Source organism: Ceratotherium simum, chromosome 3, assembly GCF_057802395.1.
Source record: "Ceratotherium simum simum isolate JZ-2026a chromosome 3, ASM5780239v1, whole genome shotgun sequence".
Taxonomy (NCBI): Eukaryota; Metazoa; Chordata; class Mammalia; order Perissodactyla; family Rhinocerotidae; genus Ceratotherium; species Ceratotherium simum.
The window spans coordinates 75,895,443-75,920,123 of NC_141902.1; the positions used below are offsets into that span (position 1 = coordinate 75,895,443).

Consider the following 24,681-nt stretch of genomic DNA (forward strand, 5'->3'; position numbering starts at 1 on the left):
TTAGGATTTTGAGGTAAGTTCATACTATCATTCACATATAACTTCTCTCATTTTGGAACAAATCTTAGCCTGGTGCTGGGCCTCAGAAGAAACCGAATGCTTGACCATTGGCCACCAAGTAACTGTGTGACCTGAGCTGCTCATCATGAGCTGGATGCCATCTGACCTATCATGCACAAAGATAGGCATGCACAGTAATACTCCATCATGAACAGGAAGTGGTAAATACATGATTGGGCCTGAGCAGGCTATGAAGGCACGAGTAAGTTACCTGAAGAAGTGTCACAAATGCCTAGGTCTCTAACTCCTGCCTCTCTGCTTTCTCTCTCCTAGCCCACACCTAAGACCTCCTGAGTAGTTCCCTAAGATCAGTTGACAGATGAAGAAAAAACATGGGCCTGATTTAAAGACGGTTCTGCACAATATGCAAGTACCATCCAAAAGTGGACATTTGCAGCACTATACCCTCTCTCTGGGATATCCCCAGAGTGCAGTGGTGAAGGGAATTCCTCCCAGTGAGGAGAACTTCATGCAGTGCACCCAGTTGCTCATATTTCCTGGAAATAGAAAAGGCCAGACATGGTATTATATACTGATTTCTGGGCTATGTCCAATGGTCAGGCTATATGGTCAGGGACTTGAAAGTAACACGATTGAAAAATTGGTGCCAATGCAATTTGGGGAAGAGGCATGTGGATAGACCTCTCTTATTCAAAAATATGGAGATATTTGTGTTCCATGTAAATGCTCACTGAAGGGTGACCTCAGCAGATGATGATTTCAATAATCAAGTGGATAGGATGACACATTTTATGGATACCAGTCAGCTTCTTTCCCCAGCCATCCCTGTCATTGACAATGGACACATGAACAAGGTGGCCATGGTGGCAAGGATGGAGGTTATATATGGGCTCAGAAACACATACTTTACTTCACCAAGGCTGAGGTACCAATCTGCCAGCAGCCAGCAGTAACACTAAGTATCTGTTATGGCACCATTCCCTGAGTTGTTCAGCAAGCTACCTAGTGATAAGTTCATTAAATGGACTACTTCCACCAGAAAAGAGTCAGAACTTTGTCCTTACTGGCATACGCACATACTCTGAATATGGATTTGCCTTATCTGATGCAGTGCTTCTGCCCAAAATACCATTCATGGAGTTTTAGAATGCCTTATCCATTCTCATGGTGTTCCACTCAGTACTGCTTGGGATTAAGAACTTTACTTCACTGGGAAAAAGGTGTAGCAATGGACCCATGCTTATGGAATTCTGGTCACACCATGTTCCCAACCATCCTGAAGTAGCTGGCTTGATAGAATGGTAGAAAGGCCTTTAGAAGACATTGTTATAGAGCCAGTAAGGCAGCAATATGTTGCAGGGTTGTTGCAAGGTTCTTCAAGAGTCTATATATGCTCTGAATCTACATCTAATATATGGTACTGTTTCTCTTATAGCCAGGATTCAGAGTCCAGGAATCAAAGGGAGGAAACGGGAGGGGCATTATATACTTTTACCCTCAGTGACATAGTAACAATATTCTTGCTTCCTGTTCCTAAGACTTTAAGCTCTGTTGAAGTAAATAATGCTTCCAACAGGAGATAAAATGATAATTCCCCTAAACGGAAGTTAAGACTGCTACTTGGCTACATTGTGCATCTCAAACATCTGAATAAACTTGCAAGGAAGGGAGTCTGGGTGCTGACTAGGGTGACTGATTCTTACTACTGTCAGAGATAGCCACAACTGGACATTAGTTAAAGTGGTAAAAACAGATTTCTTCTGCACTATTGTAATAGGGAAAAAGAGTCCTCAGTATTAAACTGAAGTCAATTCTGAATGGACAAATAGAAATTTATAGCCAAGAAGCCTGAGGTGGTTCAGTGGATGCAAAATTATAGGAGGAAACATGAAGTATAAGGGAATTTGGGTTGAAGTGACCTAACAGAATTCCTGCTGAAGACAGGCCAGACATCCCTGGTGGATGGTGGAGAAATGGAAACCTGAGGAGATATTGAGGGTGATCAAATACGGAGGATGAGGGACTTTTGCTATACCGAGTTAGCAGGAATCTTGTTGAGGATTTTACAAGGAAGTGTGCAGATGGGCCTAGGAGAATATTCAGGAGCCTGATTAAAACTTGGTCAAACAAAAAATCTTTGTCTGTTTGTCCTATTGTTTTAAGGAGAGAAGAGACATTCTTCTTTCCTTAGAACAATGTAAGTCCATTTCTTATTAGGTCAAATTTTGTTCATTAAGGACCTTTTGAATAATATGTTGAGAATTGGTAGTATAGGGTATGCTTTATGGTGCTAGGAAACCTGTTTAGAAAATTTCTTGATTTGGGGTTTGAGGCATTTTTAGATAGTGGGTGTGGACAGCAGTGACAATGTATTGAATTTTCTGGTTTGCAATTTGAATGTCTGTGGTGATGGCATTGGGTTTTCCAGTGAACTTTCTGAGTGGCATACTTAGCAGCAGACACAAAGTTTGCCCATATATAATCTGTTGTGCTGATTTTCTTTGTGTTTCTATCATGTCATCCAGCCTCTGCTTGCAGGGCTTCATGAAAAGGGCAGTTTTAGTTCTCAGTGATTTCTAGCCAGAAGAGAGAAAAAATAGAAATATTAGTTTGGAGAGTATAGCCAGATATTGAAGGAAAGTAGAAAAATACATGCCTTGGCATGCACTGGCAAAATTTACAATGTGAAATCCAAAAGGTTATGTTGATGCAAATAACCAATAATCAATCTGTAGATCAAAATTGAGGTAAGTTTAATACATGAGCCAATTCTGAGAACCTATAACTTCGAAAGGCAACCTCTACCAGGGAAAGAAGCACTCCAGAGAAGTGAGGTGTACAGCATGGTTATATGGAACACACATCATTGTATGTTCCAATATACATATATCGGAACAAGGAACATACATAAAATATGATAGAAATACTTTTTTTTTTCTTTAAACTACAGTCACAAGATGTTTTGCTGTGTACAGCAGGTCAATCTGACCCTGGTTTCTGGGAACAAATGCTTATCTTCAAAGAAATGCTGATATGGGAGGGAGGCATTCATCCCTATCTTTAAAGGCAGCATTCTTTGCTGTGGGATACTGTAAATGTTTAAAGCAGATGTACAACACATGCTTGATAGGCCACTTCAGGTCATTCTAGAAAAACAAGGTCAGGGAAAGTCAGTTTTAAACCAAAATGGCTTCCTCATACACCTCAATGTAATAACTTTCCTTATTGCTTTTTATTTATTCCATCAGGTACATTACAGTTTTCCATTGAAATAGAAATATTTTTTCTCTCTACACTCACTACCATTCAATCAGAGATAATCAAAGTAAGACTAATTTGTTTTCAAGATAAATCTAGTTTTATTAAACTTCGTCTGATTATTTACATAAGCACAGTAGGAATGATGACTGACCATACAGGTCTCTTGAGTTTGCTTTGCTGGAACTATTCATAAGAAATCTTGGATTAGAATTTTCAAAGCCTCTCAGGAGGCCAAACAAAGAACTTGCCACCAAAATTTCCCTTCAAAACCTAAAGATTTGGGTGAATCCCTCTCTTCCAGAGATCCTGAAAATATCCTGAAATTCCTGGGCATGCCAGATGGTGATTTTCCTTTCTGACTTGTAAGGTGGGAGACCCTAAAGACAGATACAGGCTGGTTTTTCCATAGGAGTGGTTATAAACATTGGCTTCTTATAGTCAACCTATATTTCTTAAAGCTGTCTGGTCACATCTGATTTTATGCACATCATTCTCAAAAAGACAGTCTAGTCAAAGCCTTGGATAATAAAATCAATGTTTCCAATTGTGTCCTGTTACAAGGAGAACAGATTCTTATTGAACTTATGTAAATAATTATATTTACATAAAAATACATATATGTAATAAGAGTTTCCAAATTCTGAAAGATCAAGTAGGAAGAAAAAGTAATTGTGGCATTTTTGTTCACAAAGCTATACTTTAGCGAAATGCTGTCAGCTACACATAGCTTAAGAGAACAAGATTTCCTTTAATCTTGAAGACAAACATTAAAAACCAGCAATGTTTCAAACAAATTCATTAAAAGTTCACAATGGTTCTTATCAATTCTTTCAGGCCCATGTAATTAATTCTTGTTCTGACAGATCTTGGGTTAGCAGTTTTACAAATCCAACAGTTTCTTCATTTCTTTTGCAAATTCTTACTCAGCCTAGAGGCGTGGTCTCAAAGTTATTCCCATGATGCCATTATGGAGCATTCTTTACCGTAGCTGTTTGTAAACGCTTTGAGAGAAATATCAAAGTCAAACAATCACAGTCTGTGAACGACAAATGACTTAAAATGGTGTTGGCTATAGTTCTGATGAGAATTCATTTGATAAGGAAAATTATTTATTTACGTGGCATACAACATTTTTGCATCTGTGAACCTAGGACTCTAACCCAACCTCTGTTTGTCTGAGACCTTAACCTAGGTTCAAGAGTATACTCATAATCTTAAGAATCAAAATCTGTCCCTACCAGTTTTGAAGAACATTTCTGGAAAAATGGTTTAGGAGTTGGACTCACCAATAGATCCCTAATCAGTCAGTCAGGAGTGAAGACAGAAGCTTCAAAGGTGCATATTTTGGGTCCCAGGTGTACAAGAGTTGAGTAAGGAATTTTATCTCATCCAAGTAGTGGCACCATAACTGCCAAAGAAAAATAATAGCCAGACAGTAGTTAAATAGGTAAAAACAGATTTTATTCAGGACTATTGTAATAGGGTAAAAGAGACCTCAATACAGAACAGGCTCAATTCTGAATACAGCATAGGCAAGTGTGAACTTACAGCCAAGGGTCCTGTATATTTAGTTAGTAGATTATATGGGTTTAGTAGATGAAAAGTTATTAAGAGGAAACATCAAGAGTAAGGGGGATTCTGTCTAAACAGACCTAACAGGAGGACTCTTGCTGCGGGTAGGCCAGACTAATCAGCCATTGCTTGGTGCATGTTGAAGATGAAAAATCTGATTAGATATTAAGGGTGATAAGCTATGTAAGATAAAAGTCTCTTGCTAAACTGACTTAGAAGGGTTCTTGCTAAGGATTTTACAAGGAAGTGCATAGATGGGCTTAGGGGGTGGTTCAGTATCCTGATTAAAGTTTGGTTAAGCAAAAAATCTTTGTCACTATTAAAGTGAAGTTGGACTGCTACTCCATAATGTAGGTAAAAAAGAGTGTGTTTGGAACACAGAAGATTCCTCAGAGTGTCTCAGTATTACAATTCCCTGTGATTAAAATCAATGGAAAACTACAACAACCCATTTCAAGCAGGACTAGAAATGGCTCAGATGCTTCAGGAATGAAGGTTTGGGTCACACCACCAGTAAAGAATCAGGACCAGCTGAAGTTCTTGCTGAAGCAAAGGTAATACAGAATGAGTAACAGCAGAAGGTAGTTATAAATCCAGCTACAAACTTATGACCAGTTACAGAAACAAGGATTGCATCTGTCTTGAGTATTCCTCCATACTTTGATATGCATATGTGTGTATATATACATATATTAAGCAAATATATTTTTTCTATTCTCTCTTACTCCCTTATCGTGCACATGAGATGCATTGACTCTATATCACAGTATTTAAGTACTGTGAATTTTATATCATACTATATGCTATGGGATATTTAGGAGAAGAGTAAATATCATTCAAGGACTTTATCTCCTCTTCTGGGGAAGGAGTTAGCATGTTTTTGATTGTAATCAGGATATTAATGCTAGATAGAATTATGACCTCAATATTTTCTTTATTTGTAGATTTAGGATGGTTTAAAATGACACATACAGGTGCCAAGTTGAAAAAAGATGGGCATGCGATGGTTCATTTTATTTTTCAACTCGACTTGGCTAATGGAAGTCCAGAGAGTGGTAAAACGTTATTTTGGGTGTGTCTGTCTGGCAGGGTGTTTGTGGAAGCTTTTATTTTTTTTTAACTGTGGTAACCTTGGTTTATATAATTATATAAATTTCATGTGTACCTCGTTATATTTTGATTTCTATGTAGATTACATCATATTCACCCCCCAAAAACTAATTACAATCCATCACCACACACGTGTACCTAATCACCCCTTTTGCCCTCCTCCCACCCCCCTATGTGGAAGCTTTGATTCAGTAGACTGAGTAAAAGATCTGCCTTTATCAACGTGGGCAGGCAGCATACAATCCATTGATGGCCAGAAGAGAACAAATAGGTGGAGGAAGGGCTTACTCCTTCTCCTGTTCTTGAGCTGGGGTGTCCAGATTTTCTTGCCCTTTAACATCAGAGCTTCTGGTTCTTGGTTCTGGGGACATGCAACTTACACCAGTGGACCCCAAGTTCTCGGGCCTTTGGCCTTGGCCTAGAAGCTACACCATAGACTCCCTGGTTCTCAGGCTTTCACACTTAGACTGAATTATTCCATAGGCTTTCCTGCTTCTCCAGCTTGCAGAAGTTAGGTTTGTGGGACTCCTTGGCCTCCAAAAATGCTTGAGCCGATTCCTCTAAGAAATCTCCTCTTTTTTCCTAACTATCTATCTATCATCTATCCATCCTATTTGTTCAGTTTTTTTGAAGAATCCTGACTTATAAAGATTTTGGAACTGAGAGAGGTTCTAGTTGAAAAGAATTTTAAGGATGTGTTTTCTGAATTATATCTGGGGTTCCTGGAATTGACTCTCTAATCTTGTTAGATTAAAGGAAACTGATGATTCTATTTCCAGTAGTAAACTGAGCACTAATCCTTGGTGAGAATTGTTTTTAGAGTTACACAAAATATCTGGATTGGGTATTCGTAATCAACCACTTACAAGAATCAAGGAGCTAAGTAAATCCATTTACGATACTTTGTGTTTTTCTTTTTGCTCCTCTTTCTATGTGGATCCTCTAGTTCCCCACACCTCCCCCCACCAACAGCACACTGTATTCCTGTCTAGTCCCTAAGGGCAGTTAGTGTGAGATCCCCAATTTAAATCGTTTGCAGTGGGACTTTGGTACTCCACTTTCATTAATGAATCTCAGTTTTTTAATCAACAAAATGAGTATAATGTGAAGGTTAAATGAAAGGAGGAATATGAGTATTTTGGAAACTGGGCCAGTGCAAGGTTATAATAATTTGTAATTGATGATGAGTTTGGGTCATTCAAACTCCATCTCACAAGTTTAGTAAGTCAGGCATTTAGAAGAAACAGGGCAGGTACTGCATTGAGGAACCTCAGGATCTACTTAGCAGAGTAATATTAGGCAATGAAGATAAACAGGACAATACAGTAAAAATGGTGGACATTCAGGTAGTGTTTGCTCTGAGAAGGTGATGAAGCCAGAAAAGCTGGAAACTGCAAGAGAACTTGGGAGCGATCATCATAAATCCAAGTTGTGGTTAATCTTTACTATTACTGACAGTGATTTTCATTACGGAAAATATTTTTGTACCACTGGCAGTAAACAATGTAATGATTACAAGCTTCATTTACTAAAGGCCTGTTTTGTGCCAGGTATGTGTTCCCCAGCACATTCAACTATTCAACTTCATTACAAACATATTTATTGAATCGCAACCATGTGCCTGAAGCTGGGGATACGGTGATGACCAAGGTGGCATGGTCCCTGCCTTCATAAGTTTGAGTGGGGGTGATAGGCATTAAACAGTTATAAATACGCAACTATATTTTATTACCAGTGTAGTAAGTGCAAAAAAGGGCAAGTTCATGGTGCTATTGGGGTGTATAACAGATGGGTCTAGCCTTGTCTTGGAGGGTCAAAGAAAACTTTCCTGAGGAAGGGGCATTTAAAATTAAACCTTATAGGTCTACGGGAGTGAACTAGGCAGCAGAGTTGTGGAGACCTGTGTAGAAAGAGAGAGCAGACTTATATGCATCATTTATTTTAGACCTTGTGAAGATTATTTTCATTTAACAGATCAGAAACCTGGGGTTAAGAGATACTGAGTTAAACCATACCCAGCAATGTTAGGATTGGACTCCAGATCAGACATCAACGCCCCAAGCCCTTTCTTACTTCTCCTTATTTTATCCATCTTTTATTCTCTAGCACATATAGAATTTTTTTTGAGCTTTTTCTGAGTTTTAAAAATTCAATTTATTTAAACTAAAACAAAACAACAAAAAAACAGTTCACCATTTCTCCCACCTCCTTCCCCCACCTCTGGCAACCACCAATCAGCAATCTGTTCTTTGTATCTATGAGAAATATATACATATAAATATATGTCTTATGTCCTGTCAAAATGGGAATTACTAAAAATCCAATTGCTATGAGCTGAATTTCAATGCAATTTGACTTTGAGTCTCCTAGGGTGTCTACTGTTAAAGTGAGGGCATTGATTAGAAAGAATGGGATACTTTAATGTGGGATGTGGATATGTGGAAAGACATTGATGAAACAGGGGACATTGAACTCCTAATTTTGGATGAGTCTTCTTTGCAAGTGTAACTGTTCTCCCCAACCTCAGTGGAAGTGGCATCTCCACCAAGGGGTAGCAGCCTCCTAATCCACAGTGTTATCAGCCTTTATACCTCTGTCTCAGGGTGTTAACTCTGCATTGCTTGAGGAAATGGCAATGGACTCCCCTGAGACAGTTACCACCGCTGACTAGACTCAAGGCCTATCAGGCCCCTAGAGGTGAGGTACAAGCGGAAGACCCATGAGGAGGTGCACTACACTCCTAAAGAAAGACTTGAGTTCTCTAAATTATACAACCAGAAATCTGGGAATATGTGTAGAGATGGATATTAAGGGTGTTGTATAATGATGGAAGGAATATAAAGTTGGAACAGGCCAAAATTTTTGATATGGGGCACTAAGCAGATATTCTGCATTTAAGGTACAGCAGGGGGAGTTAGAAAGTGCTCTAACAGTTTGTTGGGTTGGTTAGCTGAAACATGAATCAAAGGATGGCCATCATAGTGATATGGACATACTGGATCTCCCTTGGTTTAATGCAGAGGGTGGAATTCAAAATCTTAGGGAGATTGTAATGTTAGAGTAGATTTGTCATTAAAGACCTATTCAACCACACTGAGAATGTCTAAAAGACACAGGTTCACCAATACTTTGACAAAATAATTTGGAATTAGAACCCAGGCATCCTTGAAGAACTTTGATTGCTGTTCTCTGCAGGCCAAACCTTATAATTGAAACCACAGCAACTCAATTGGAGAATCTAAACATAATTGGATCCCAGAGTCTCAGGTGCCAACTGGGTTCACTTAATCACTAAGGGCAAGGTGTTTTGGTTACTGTAATGGACTTCAGAGTCAAAGCAGCAGTCAGAATAGTCCGACTGACACAGACCTATGGCATTGGCTAGTCAGTCATGATTTTCCTAAAAGTAAAACAAATATAAAACCTACTAAATTCTTACTTGATCAGTATCAACAGAAAGGTTCTAGGACAAATGAACAAAAGTCTATCTTGAATCATAGAAACAGACAGTCTCAGCCTCTCAATCAATTCACAGGCATGAGCTGGTTTGTAGACCCAGAACCCCTGAATGCAGAAGTGACCAGATCCCCTGGATGAAGGATACCAGTATACTACCCACTACACAAAATATATACTGTTTATTTTTCTCCCAGCCTTCCCCAAAGGGACTTACTGCCTTTTACTAGGGTAACTGTGTATTGAGGAAAAGGAAATAATCAGACAATTCTGGAATACTACACTGGCTCTGAACTTACTTGGTTCCTAGGAAACCAAAACCTCACTGTGCCCTTCTGGTCAGAGTAGGGACTTTTGAGAGTCAGATAATAAATGGAATTTTAGCTCAGTTCCATCTCACAGTAGGTCCAGTGGTTCCTTAGACCAAGCCCCTGGTTATTTCCCCAATTCTAGAATGCATAATTGAAATAGACATACTCAGCGGGTAACAGAATATCCACATCAGTTTTCTGACCTGCAAGATGAGGGTTATCACGGTGGGAAAGGCCAAATGGAAGCCATTAAAATGATATATACCAAGGAAAATAGTAAATCAAAAGAAATACCCCATTCCTAGAGAGATTGCAGAGATTTGTGCCAACATCAAGTATTTGAAAAGATGCAGGGGTATTGATTCCCACCAACCCCCATTCAACTTTTCTCTTTCACCTGTGTGGAAGACAGGTGGATCTTGGAGAATGACAGTCGATTATCATAAGCTTAGCCAAGTGGTGACTCCAACTGCAGCTGCTATACCAGATGTGGTTTTATTGCTTGAGTAAATTCACACATCCCCTTGTACCATGATTATAGCTATTCATCTGGAAAATGACTTTTTCTCCATACTTAACTTAATCCCCACCAGAAACATTTTTTTTTCAGCTGGTAAGGCCAACAGTATACCTTTATGGTCCTACTTCAGAGTTATATTAACTTTCCAGCTCTATGTCACACTTTAGATTTTCAGGGATCTTGATCACTTTTACCCTCCAAAATATATCATACTGGTCCATTATATTGATGACATTATGCTGATTGCACCTAGTGAGCAGGAATAGCAACTTTTCTAGACTCATTTGTAAGACATTTGTGTTTAAAGGATATGGAATAATCCAATTAAAATCAAGGACTTATACCTCAGTAAAATTTCTGAGTCCTGTGATGTGGGGATTGTCCAGATATCCCTTTTAAGGTAAAGGATAAGTTTTTGCAACTGGCCCTTCCTACAACCAAGAAAGAGGAGCAATGTCTTGTGGGCCTCTTTGGATTTTTGAGGAAACATATTCCACACTTGGATGTATGATTCTCATCTACTTATGTAGTGACCTGAAAAGCTGCTCGATTTAAGTGGGACCCAGAACAGGAGAAGGCTCTGCAACAGATCCAGCCTGTTGTACAAGCTGCCTTTCCACTTGGGTCATATATTTCAGCAGACCTAATGGTTCTACAAGTTTCATTGGCATATTTTTGTTTGGAGCGTTTGGCAGCCCCAATAGGTGAATCACAGGTCAGGTATTTAGAAATTTGGATCAAGGTCTTGCTATCATTTTCAGATGTCTACTATGCTTTTGAGAAACAAATCTTAGCTGCACCTGAGTCTACCAGAGACAGAATGCTTGACTATGGGCAACCAAGTTACCATGTGATCAGAAATTCCCATCATGAACTGGGTGTTATATGACCCAGAAAGTCATAAAATTGGGAGTGCACTGAAGTACTGTATCTGGAAATAAAATTGGTACACATGTGACAGGGTCATGGCATGCCTTGCAGGCACAAGTAAGTTACATGAAGAAGTGGCTCAAATGCCCATAGTCCTTACACCTGCTACACAGCTTTCTGTCTCCCAAGCTGCACTTACGGTCTCATGGAGAACTCCCTTCAATCAGTTGACAAAGAAAAAAAAATGTGAGTCTGGTTAATTATGGTTCTGTATAATATTATGTCACCACCTGAAAGTGGAAGCTGCCTTTCTGGGACATCTCTGTAGGATAGTGGTGAAGGGAATTTATCCCACTGCGCAGAAATTTGTGTAGTGCACATGGTTGTTTACTTTTTTTGGAAGGAGAAATGAATAGAAGTGGCTTATATACTGTTTCATGAGCTCTGACCAATGTTTTGACTTGACGGTTGGGACTTGAAAGAAAGGTGATTGGAAAATCGGTGACAATGAAATTTGCGGAAGAGGTATGTGAATAGACCTCTTTCAATGGGCAAAAAAACAAGAAGATATATATATTCCATGTAAACGCTCCTGAAACGGGGCCCTCAGCAAAGGAGGCAAGGGGTGTATTGATAGATTTCCATGAACTTTGTATAATTTCTGCAACAGTTATATTAGTAAAATATATCCACACACATATAACCTACAAAGATTTATTACCACTTCTGATTTGACACTTCTCCCACATATGTTAACTTACCAAATATACCTAATTAATGTAGTGTCTCCCTTTTACAAGGAAGGGACAAATCCGTTGAGATTTTCCAGAGTCCTTCAGAGAAATCTCAATGTTAGTTTGAGTTCAAAATAATGCCATTTACAATTTGCTTTGGGAAGTTGTCAAAAATCAAAAGGTTTGAACACTTGACTAAATAAGATCATTGTGAAAAAATACTTAGTTATCCATTTTATGAGTGACAATTAAAAGATTTCAGAGGCAAATACGGAAAGTTATATAGTTGTAAAAATTCTAGCTCTTTTAATATTGAGAATAAAGACAACGTGAAGCATTGGACGTTATCTGTAGACCAATGCCTTGATTTCCTAGGCAGGATATTTGAAAGGTAAAGGAAAACTTTTTTACTGTTTCTTATTAATAGCCAACTATTAATCTATGAAAACTTGGTGGTTTAGTACAGAAAGAACCAAATTCTAGATTTTCATCAGTGCACTATTTATCTTAAGGTTAATTAAAAAAAACTTTATAAATAAATTGACCCAATCTTTGCCAGCTTTGACCACATAAGATAGCATTTCTTTTCCAAGATTCCTTCCTGAAAACATTCTATAACTTTTTCTTTTCTTTTTTAAATATTTATTTAGATTTTCTATTACTGTTTTCTTCTTCTTCATTCTAGAACAACCAACAATTCTTGTTTAGGGCAAAGTAACTCTCTTTTACCCTTAACAAAAACACATCCTTTAAACCTTTCCTTATGAAAAAAAATCTTACTTTCCTTGCATAATAAGTTTTTTTCTTTACCCTTGTTAGTCCTGTTAGTTTCCTTTGCAAATTTTGATTAGAATTTTGAACCATAATACATCTTTCTTTTACAGAGAAAATTAGAAATTAAGCAACTTTTAACTGACTGCTACATACCATCATTCTGTAGAAAATTTATGAATACATCATTTCATAATTTTATAGAGGCACATGACTTTTCATAGAACAAATATCATCTTTATTAACAGATCCAAATATATTTACTTTCTCTCTATTGTAAGAAATTAGATGCCTAACGTAGAGAAACATCTTCAAAAATAAGTATTTCAAAAGTTTATCTCATTTAAAAAATAATCTAGGTAGTCAACAAATATCCATTATTTACATTAACTTAGTATAGTTTTAAGATTTCAAGTTACCAAAAAGCTTTGTGGAACTACTTTTAATTTGACATACATAAAAACATAATTATGTTTAAAAGTTCATGTATCAAATTTTATACCACTTACATCTATTTAATTCTCTTGTTCTTTTTTTTTTTGTCATTGTTGTTTATTGCGGTAACATTGGCTTATAACATTGTATAAATCTCAGGTGTACATCATTATACTTCTATTTCTGCATGGATTACATTATGTTCTCATGTTTACCACCTAAATACAAATTACAATCCATCGCCACACACATATGACTAATTATCCATTTCACCCTGCTCCCTCATGCCTTCCCCACTGGTAACCACCAATCCAATCTCTGTCTCTGTGTTTATTTATTGTTATTATCTACTACTTAATGAGTGAGATCATACAGAATTTGACCTTCTCGCTCTGACTTATTTCACTTTGCATAATACCCTCAATGTCCATCCATGTTGTCACAAATGGCGGGATTTCATCGTTTCTTATGGCTGAGTAGTACTCCATCGTGTATAAATAGAGCATCTTCTTTTTATTTATTTATTTTTGTTTATTGCAGTAACATTGGTTTAAAATATTGCATAAATTTCAGGGGTACATCATTATACTTCTGTTTCTGCATAAATTACATCATGTTCACCACCCAAATACTAATTACAATCCATCACCACACACATGTGCCTAACTATCCCTTTCGCCCTCCTCCCTCCCCACTTCCCCTCTGGTAACCACCAATCCAATCTCTGTCTCCAGGTGTTTGTTTGTTGTTGTTATTATTGACTATTTAATGAGTGAGATCATATGGTATTTGACCTTCTCCCTCTGACATATTTCACTTTGCATAATACCCTCAATGTCCATCCATGTTGTCACAAATGCCTGGAATTCATCATTTCTTATGGCTGAGTAGTATTCCATTGTGTATATATACCACAGCTTCTTTATCCATTGATCCCCTGATGGGCACTTAGGTTGCTTCCAAGTCTTGGCTATTGTGAATAACGCTGCAATGAACACAGGGGTGCATGTACCTTTACAAATTGGTGTTTTCAAGTTCTTTGGATAAATAACCAACAGCGGAATAGCTGGATCATATGGTAGTTCTATCCTTGATTTTTTGAGGAATCTCCATACTGTTTTCCATAGTGGCTGCACCAGTTTGCACTCCCACCAGCAGTGTATGAGAGTTCCCTTCTCTCCACATCCTCTCCAACACATGTTGTTTCCTGTCTTGTTAATTATAGCCATTCTGACGGGCGTGAGGTGATATCTCATTGTAGTTTTGATTTGCATTTCCCTGATAGTTAGTGATTTTGAACATCTTTTCATGTGTCTGTTGGCCATGTGTATATCTTCTTTGGAGAAATGTCTGTTCAGGTCTTTTGCCCATTTTTTAATTGGGTTGTTAGTTTTTTTGTTGTTGAGGTGCATGAGTTCTTTATATATTTTGGAGATTAAGCCCTTATCAGATGTATGGTTTGCAAATATCTTCTCCCAATTGTTAGGTTGTCTTTTCGTTTTGTTCATGGTTTTCAATTGCTGTGCAGAAGCTTTTTAGTTTGATGTAGTCATATTTGTTTATTTTTTCCATTGTTTGTCTTGGCCGGTCAGACATGGTGCTTGAAAATATGTTGCTAAGACCGATGTCGACTGCCTATGTTTTCTTCTAGAAGTTTCATAGTTTCAGGTCTTACATTCAAGTCTTGAATCCATTTTGAGTTAATTTTTGTGTATGGTGTAAGGTAAGGGTCTACGTTCATTTTTTTGCATGTGGCTATCCAGTTTTCCCAACACCATTTGTTGAAGAGACTTTCTTTTCCCCATTGTATGTTCTTGGCTCATTTGTCAAAGATTAGCTGGCCATAGATGTGTGGGTTTATTTCAGGGCTTTCGATTCTATTCCATTTATCTGTGTGTCTGTTTTTGTGCCAGTACTGTGCTGTTTTGCTTACTATAGCTTTCTAGTATATTTTGAAATCAGGGAGTGTGATACCTCCAGCTTTGTTCTTTTTTCTCGGGATTCCTTTACCTATTCGGAGTCTTTTGTTGCTGCATATAAATTTTAGGATTCTTTGTTCTATTTCTCTGAAAAATGTTGTTGGAACTTTGATAGGGATTGCATTGAATCTATAGATTGCTTTAGGAAGTATGGACATCTTAACTATGTTAATTCTTCCAATCCAAGAGCACGGAATATCTTTCCATTTCTTTGTGTCTTCTTCAATTTCTTTCAGCAACGTTTTATAGTTTTCGGTGTACAGATCTTTCACCTCTTTGGTTAAGTTTATTCCTAGGTATTTTATTCTTTTTGTTGCAATTGTAAATGGGATGGTATTCTTAATTTCTCTTTCTGATACGTTGTTGTTAGTGTATAGAAATGCAACTGATTTTTGTATGTTGATTTTGTATCCTGCAAATTTACCATATTCGTTTATTACTTCTAAAAGTTTTTTGGAGGATTCTTTAGGGTTTTTTATATATAAAATCATGTCATCTGCAAATAGTGACAGTTTCACTTCTTCCTTTCCAATTTGGATCCCTTTTATTTCTTTCTCTTGCCTGATTGCTCTGGCTAGGACTTCCACTACTATGTTAAATAGGAGTGGTGAGAGTGGGCATCCTTGTCTGGTTCCTGTTCTTAGAGGGATAGCTTTCAGTTTTTCACCATTGAGGATGATATTAGCTGTGGGTTTCTCATATATGGTCTTTATTATCTTGAGGTACTTTCCTTCTATACCCATTTTATTCAGAGTTTTTATCATAAATGGATGCTGTATCTTGTCAAATGCTTTCTCTGTATCTATTGAGATGATCACGTGATTTTTATTCTTCATTTTATTAATGTGGTGTATCACGTTGATTGATTTGCGAATGTTAAACCATCCCTGCATCCCTGGAATAAATCTCACTTGATCATGGTGTATAATCTGTTTAATGTATTGTTGTATGCGATTTGCTAGTATTTTGTTGAGGATTTTTGCATTGATGTTCATCAGTGATATTGGCCTGTAGTTTTTTTTTGTGTGTGTTGTCCTTGTCTGGTTTTGGTATCACGGTAATGTTGGCTTCGTAGAATGAGTTAGGGAGCTTCTCCCCCTCCTCAATTATTTGGGAGAGTTTGAGAAGGATAGGTATTAAGTCTTCTTTGAATGTTTGGTAGAATTCACCAGGCAAGCCGTCTGGTCCTGGACTTTTATTTTTGGGGAGGTTTTTGATTACTGTTTCAATCTCCTTACTGGTGATTGGTCTATTCAAATTCTCTACTTCTTCTTGATCCAGTTTTGGAAAGTTGTATGATTCTAAGAATTTATCCATTTCTTCCAGATTGTCAAATTGGTTGGCATATAGCTTTTCATCGTATTCTCTTATAATCTTTTGTATTTCTGAGGTGTCTGTTGTAACCTCTCCTCTTTCATTTCTGATTTTACTTATTTGTGCCTTCTCACTTTTTTTCTTGGTGAGTCTGGCTAAAGGTTTGTCAATTTTGTTGATCTTTTCAAAGAACAAGCTCTTGGTTTTATTAATTTTTTCTATTGTTTTTTTGGTCTCTATTTCATTTATTTCTGCTCTGATTTGTATTATTTCCCTTCTTCTACTGATTTTGGGCTTTGTTTGTTCTTCTTTTTCCAGTTCCTTTAGGTGCATTGTTAGATTGTTTATTTGACTCATTTCTTTTTTGTTGAGATAGGCCTGTACTGCTATACACTTCCCTCTTTGAACCGCTTTTGCTGTTTCCCATAAATTCTGGCATGTCGTATTTTCATTTTCATTTGTCTTCAGGTAGTTTTCGATTTCTTCTTTGATTTCTTCGTTGACCCAGTCGTTGTTGAGTAGCATTTTGTTTAATCGCCACGTATTTGTGGCTTTTCTGATTTTCTTCCTATAGTTGATTTCTAGTTTCATACCGTTGTGGTCAGAAAAGATGCTTGGTATTATTTCAATCTTCTTAAATTTATGGAGACTTGTTTTGTGGCCTAATATGTGATCAATCCTGGAGAATGTTCCATGTGCATTTGAAAAGAACGTGTATTCTTCGGTTTTTGGATGGAATGCTCTGTATATATCTACTAGGTCCATCTGTTCTAGTGTGTCGTTTAAGGCCAATGTTTCCTTATTGATCTTCTGTTTGGATGATCTATCCGTTGGTGTAAGTGGAGTGTTAAAGTCCCCTACTATTATTGTGTTACTGTCTATTTCTGTTTTTATATCTGTTAATAATTGCTTTATATGTTTAGGTGCACCTACATTGGGTGCGTAGATATTTAAAAGTTTTATATCCTCTTATTGGATTGTTCCCTTGATCATTATGTAATGCCCTTCTTTGTCTCTTTTTACAGTTTTTGTTTTAAAGTCTATTTTGTCTGATATGAGTACTGCTACCCCAGCTTTCTTTTCATGGCCATTTGCTTGGAGTATCTTTTTCCATCCCTTCACTTTCAGATTGTGAGTGTCTTTAGGTCTGAAGTGTGTCTCTTGTATGCAGCATATATATGGGTCTTGTTTTTTCATCCAGTCAGCCACCCTATGCCTTTTAATTGGGGCATTTAGTCCATTGACGTTAAAGTAGCTATTGATAAGTATGTACTTACTGCCATTTTTTAACTTTTTTTTTTCTCAGTGTTTTAGTAGTCCTTCTCTGTTCCTCTCTTCTTCTATAGAGAATTGATGGTCACTTTAGTTGACCTCTGTCTGAAAGCTGTACTCTTTAACTCCCCTCCTCCCTCCTTTTATGGTTTTGATATCATATCTAACCTCTTTTTTGTGCATTTGTATCCATTACGTTCTTATCATGGAAATAGATATTTTTTCCTATTTGTCGTCTTCTCTTTTCCCCTTAAATCAGTCCCTTTAACATTTCTTGTAGCACTGGTTTCTTGGTGACCAACTCCTTTAATTTTTGCTTGTCTGGGAAATTTAGTATGGTTTTAAGATTTTAAGTTTCCCAAATGTTTGTGGGATTATTTCTAAGGAGACATATTATAAAACATAATCATTGTTGAAAAGGATATTTCTAAACATTTATCCCACTGGTATCTATTTAATTCACCTCTTTTTAACAAATATTTTTGAATTGATCATGATAATTTCAAACCTAGCAATCATCCAAAGTTATTTTTCTTGTTGAAAATTAGAAAGTACCAAAATAATCACAGAAGCAAAGAAAATAAGAAGTTAAACAATTGGTTTTTCTGTATTCATTTATTCTTTTTTCTTTTAAATTTATCACTGTGTTTGACATGCATTAAGGAATTTATTTTTAATTTACAATTATTCCCTTGATTGGACTTATAGGTTTAAGTATCTAGTTCAGATAGCATGAGTGTTTGACTACTAAATCTATGTAGAAAATATATTTTGTTATTATATTGAATGCTGACATCTCTGAGGACATATCTGTTTTTATTTTACCAACCATTTTAAAAACTAGCTTTATTTACCAAAGGTATCCTAAGTAAATGGGACTTTATCATCTGGAGGTAGGAAAGTCCACATATTCATAACACATATGTATGCATATATACAGAAGGACACATATATACTTAGAGACAGAAGCAAATAGAGATTTTAAAGCTTTCATTCTAAAATTTTAGCCCTGACTTAATAAAATATAGTAATACAATCTCACTGGTTCATCTCCAATTTATATTTTCACCTGAACTGTGTCTCTGGCAAATGAGACAAGTTAAGCATATCTGTTCAGCAATATTTGTGGAGGAGACTGGTCAGTAATTTCTTTTGCACTGTCATGTAATCTGATAGAGACTGTGGAGCACAGGTGATGTGAAGGGAGAGGTTTTAGAGAAGCTTTTTGAGAAAATCTTATGTTTCCCAAAGAAGCCTTTGAAATTCCCAGTGATCCTTAGTAAAATAATGTCAACAAGTAATGAAGTAGACAGAGTTGGCAGAGCATACAGTTAGCGAGGGTTCAAGAAGGGGGTTTTCAGTCTGCTGAGTAGCTCCAATGTGCTTACCTAATGGTACCCTTATACTTATGAACAGAGTAACCTGGGACTCTAACAGAGCTTTGCTTGCCTGGGACTGTAACAACTTCTTACAAACTAGGTTTCTACCTTAGTACTCTAACCAAGCTTCTCTTTGTGTGGGTCTCTAACTTAACTTCTAGAGTATACTCAAAATCCTATGAATCAAAATCTGGCCCTACTAGCTTCAAAGAACATTTTTCTGGAGCAATGCTTTAGGAGTTGGACTCACCAACTGATGCAATCAATCAGTCAGGAGTGAAGTCTTCAAGGTACAAACTTAGGATCCTGGTGAGGAGTCTGGGGCTCCAATGTTGAATCTGATCTATCTTATTTGCAGCAAATAACTGGCAAAGAAAATAGTGTAAAAAATGATTTTATTCAGTACTTTAACAATAGGGAAAAAGATATCTCAGTATTTATTTATCTTATTCCAGAATTCATAGGTCCATGAATTCAGGGAAGGAAATGAGAGTGACACTATTTGCTTCCGTTTCCCTGGACTTAAAGCTCTGTTGACCTAGAAGTCTTATTTCCAGAGGAAGAAATAATTCCACCAGGAGACAAAACAATGATTCCCCTGAACGGAAATTAATTGTTCCATCTGACCTAACTGGGCTCCTTATGCATCTGAATCAACATCCAAGGAAGGGATTTGGGGTAGTGGGTAAGGTAATTGATTCTGACTATCATCAGAGAAAATCCATAGCCATACAATAGTTAAAGTGGTAAAAACTCATATATTCAGGACTATTGTAATAGGTGAAAGAGTCCTCAGTCTTAAACCAGGGTCAATTCTGCATTGGGCAAGTGGGAATATGTAGCTAAGGAACCTTAGGGGTGTCAGTGAACAGAAAATTACTATGAGAAAATATTAAATGTTGTGGATTTTGGCTATATGGAGCCAACAGGATTCTTGCTGAAAACAGGGCAGGCTTACCAGACATCACCTGGTTAATAGTGAAGGATGAGAAACCTGATTAGATATTGAGTATGATCAGACATGGAGTATGAGGGACTCTTGCTAAACTGACTTAACAGGATTCTTGCTGAGGATATTAGAAGGAAGTGCATAGATGGTCCTACGAGAAGGTTCAGGAGCTTGACTAAAGTTTGGTTAAGCAAAGTATCTTTGTCAGTCCCCCTATTGTTCCAAGGAATAAAGAGATATTCTTCTTTACTTAGAACATTATAAGTCCATTTCTTTTTTGCTCACCTTTTGTTCATTAAGTACCTGCTGAATCATATGTTGAGACCAGGTAGCAGAGGGTATGCTTTATCATGCTAGCCATCAGGCACTTAACGAGGGGGAATTTCTATGGAAACAAGAAAAAAATAGATTAAGGTAAAACCCCGTTTTTGATTCCAGAGAGCAGCCACTCAAAAAGATTTCTTGATGTTGGGCTCTGAGCATCCTTATATGGTGGAATGAGGACTGCAGTGACAATCCAATGAATTTCCTGTTTTGCAATTTGAATGTCTGTGCTGATGGCTTCAGGTTTATGGTGAACTTTCTGAGTGGCCCACACAGACACGGGCATAAAATTTGCCTATAAATGATCTGTTTTGGTAATTTTCTTGAGTTTTATATCAAGTCATCCAGCTTCAATTTGCAGGGATTTGGGAAATGGGCGCTTTTAAATCTCATTGATTCCAAGTCAGAACACAGAAAAGTTGGAAACTTTAATTTGGAGAGTTATAGCCAGATATTGGAGCACTACTAGAAGAATAAAGCTTTAGCATGGACTGGCAAATGTTCAAGACAGACCCCAAAAGGGTACATTATGGTTTTGCACTGAAACATAACTTTTCTCTCTACAGTCACCACTATTCAATCAGAGATAAAGTAAGATCAATTTTCTTGCAAAATAAGTCTAGTTTTATTAAACTTGTCCTGATTATTTACATAACTGTACCAAGAATAGTGATTGACCACATAGGTCTCTTGAGTTTGTCTTGCTGGAACTTTTCATAAGGTTTCTGATTTTAGTTTTCAAAGCCTTTAAGGCTAGGAACACAAGCCAAAGACTCACCGCCAGATTTTTCCTGGAATGACAATAGATTTGGGGAAATTATTCTCTTCTAGGGATCCTGAAAATCTCCTTGGATTCCTGAACTGGTCAAAGAAGTGACCTTCCTTACTGACCTGTAAGGTGGAAAATCCTGTAAGACAGGTACAGGCTTGTTTTATAAGCATTGGCTCCTTAAAGTCAACCTTAGTTCTTAAAGCTGCTTGGTCTTATCTGATTCCATGCACGTCATTCTCAAACACGACACTCCAGTCAAAGACTTGGTGATATATTCAATGTTTCCAATTGTGTCCTGTTACAAGGAGAACAGATTTTTATTGAAATTACACAAATAATTTTATTGCCATAAAAATAAGAATACTCACTAAGAGTTTTTGAATTCTGGAGGTATCACTTAGGGAGAAAAATGAATTGTTTCATCGTTGTTCACAAAGGTATACTTTACCAAATTGCCATAAATTAAATGTAGCTTAAGAGAAAAAGTTTTAAGTCAATATGGTAAACAAAACATTAAAAAAACAGCATTTTTTTAAAGTGCCAAACTGTATTTATTGCTTGCTTTCCTTAATACACTGTTCTCAAACACTATCTTTTGAATTAATGTCTGTGTTTTAAAGGATTAACATATTTTTTCACTAAATTATTCTCTTTTTAAAAATTATTTTATTGAAGTCCCATTAGTTTATAACATTGTGTAAATTTCAGGTGTATATTATTATATTTTAGCTTCTGTATAGACTGCATTTTCACCACCAAAAGTCAGCAGTTTTAAATAAAAAATTTCTAAAGATTATAATCATCTTCATCAATTTGTTCAGCTCCACATAATTAATTCTTGTTCTGCAAGATCTTGGGTTAGTAGGGTATCAACCCATCAGCTTCTTCACTACTTCTGGAAATTTTGGCTCAGTCCAGAGGCATAGCCTCAAAGTTATTTAATTGTTACCATCATGGAGCATTCTTGCCTGTAACTGATTATAAAAACTTTTGGAGCCAAAGACTAACTGTTTATGAATGACAAATGACTTAATGAGGCCAAGGTTAAACTTCTGGTGAGAGTTTATTGGATAAGGAAAATTACTTATTTCTGTGGCACACAGCATTTAAGCATAATAACTGGAGAACAAAAGTATGACACATTTCTATGAACTGTGTAAATTTTCTTTTTTTTGGTAAAATTTCTTGAATACCTGTATTAGTAACATATACCTACACACATATAACCTCAGAAGATTTATCATCACTTATTTCACAATGCTTCCCATGTAATTTAACATACAAAAAATACCTAATTAGTTCAGCATCTACCTTTTTACAAGGGAAGAGACAAGTCATTTGTGATTTTCTAGGGGCACTCTGGGAAATCTCAAAGTTAATTTGAGGTCAAAGAGACTCCATTTGGAATTTGATTTGGGGAATTATCAAAAATGTCAAAAGGTTTGAACACTTGACTAAATAGGATCATAAGTCACTGTGAAACTATACTTAGTTATCCATTTAGCCAAAGTGACAATTAAAAGATTTCAAAGGCAAGTACAGAAAGCTACATAGTTGTAAAAAAATCTAGCTCCTTTAATATTGAAAAATTTTAAACTAATCAATGACCTGATAAAGACCACATGAAGCACAGAAAATTATTTTTAGACACAAAATCTTGGTTTCTCAGGCAGACTACTTAATAGGAAAGGAAAACTTCTTTACAGTTTCTTATTAAAAGCAGATCAATAGTGTAAGAAGCCTTTGCTTTTGTAACAGAGAGGGAGAAACAAATTTTACTTTTGCATCAGTATTTTATAAATTCTAAGGCTGATACTTAAAAAATTTTATAAATAAATCCATCCTCATATTAATCAGCTTTGAACACACAAGATTCCTTCTTTATGATTCCTTCCCCACAATTGTTATACAACTTTTATTTTTTTTTGTAATGAAGATCAGCTCTGAGCTAACATCCACACCAATTCTCCTCTTTTTGCTGAGGAAGACTGGCCCTGGGCTAACATGTGTGCCCATCTTCCTCTACTTTATATGGGACGCAACCACAGCATGGCCTGACAAGTGGTGCATCCATGCACGCCAGTGATCTCAACCCGGGCTGCCAGCAGCAGAGTGCGTGCACGTGACCACTACGCCATGGGGCAGGCCCCTATACAACTTTTTTTTAATGTCCATTCAGTTTTTGTCTTCATCATTATGAAACACCAGTCATTTTATGTTAGGACAAAATTACTCCTTTTCGCCTAAATGCTTTTCCTTATCAAAAATATGCCTTACTTTCTCTGCATTAGAGGTTTTTTTCTTTACCCTTATTATTCCCGGTAGTTTTATTTAGATTTATGAATTTTTTTTTTACCAGTAGTCGCCCATCTTTTACAGAAAACAAAAACTAGGAAGTAAGCAATTTTTAACTGCCTGGCAGTAACTATCATTCTGTAGTAATTTATGAGTACACTTTTATAATTTTCTAGGGGCATATGCCGTTTTCATAGTACAATTTGTCATATTTCAAAGCAGGCTTAAATCTAGTTAGCTTCTCTATACTATATATAAACAAGATGCCAAAATTAGGTAAACATATTAAGCAATTAATGTTTCAATATTTTATCTTACTTTAAAATGATCTTGATATTCAATAATTATTCATTCTTTATCTTAACTCAGTATAGGTTTAAGATTTTAAGTTATCAAAAATGTTTGTCAAACTATTTTTTCTTAGAAATATTACAACATAATTATAATAAAACATTATAAAACAATAAATACTATTAAATGTAATTATTGAAAAGTTTATTTATAGATTTTATAAATGGACTTGATTTGAACATAAGACCAGAAATTATAAAACTTCTAGAAGAAAATATAATGGGTAAGGTCCATGACATCAGTCTTGGCAATAAAATTTTTTGTTGACACCAAAGCAAAGAGAACAAAAACAAAAAAAACAGTGGTTTTACATCAAAATAAAAGCTTCTATACAACAAATAAAACCATAAACACAATGAAAAGACAACCTAAGAAATTGGAGAAAATATTTGCAAATCATATATTTGATAAGGGGTTAATATCCAAAATACATAAAGAACTCAACACAATAGCAAAAAAAAAAAAAAATCAAACAATCTGATTATAACAGCGAGAAGAACTCAGTATACTGATTTTCAAAGAAGTCATATAAATGGTCAAAAGGAACATGAAAAGATGTTCAACATTACAAACCATCAGGGAAATGCAAATCAAAACCACAATGAGATATCACCTCATATCTGTTAGAATGGCTCTTATCAAAATGACAAGAGAGAACAAGTGTTGGTGAGAATGAGAGAAAAGGGAACCATGTATATATAATGGAATACTATTTGGCCATAAGAAGAAGGAAACTCTGCCATTTGAAATAACAGGAATGAACCTTGAGGGCCTTTTTCTAAGTGGAATACATTAGAAAGAGAAAGACAAATGCTGTATGATCTCACTTATGTGTGATATCTAAAAAAACAAACTCGTAGAAACAGTGAACAGATTAGTATTGCTAGAGGCAGTGGGTAGGATGTGGGGTAAATAGGTAAACATGGTCAAAAGCGCCAACTTCCAGTTATTAAATAATTAAGTTCTGGGGATATAATGTACAGCA

General features: G+C 36.4%; 1 long non-coding RNA gene across 1 annotated transcript in view; it reads right to left on the bottom strand.

The window, feature by feature from the left end:
• LOC147917650 (uncharacterized) overlaps positions 1–21,340 on the bottom strand; it is a 45,602-nt gene extending 24,262 nt beyond the window's left edge. The window contains exons 1-4 of the long non-coding RNA XR_015551734.1: positions 21,170–21,340; positions 20,240–20,339; positions 19,256–19,370; positions 4,569–4,690 (exon numbers count right to left, since the gene is read on the bottom strand). This is a non-coding gene — a long non-coding RNA (uncharacterized LOC147917650). The remainder of the gene's footprint in view (positions 1–4,568; positions 4,691–19,255; positions 19,371–20,239; positions 20,340–21,169) is intronic.
• Between the last annotated feature and the right edge of the window lie 3,341 nt (positions 21,341–24,681).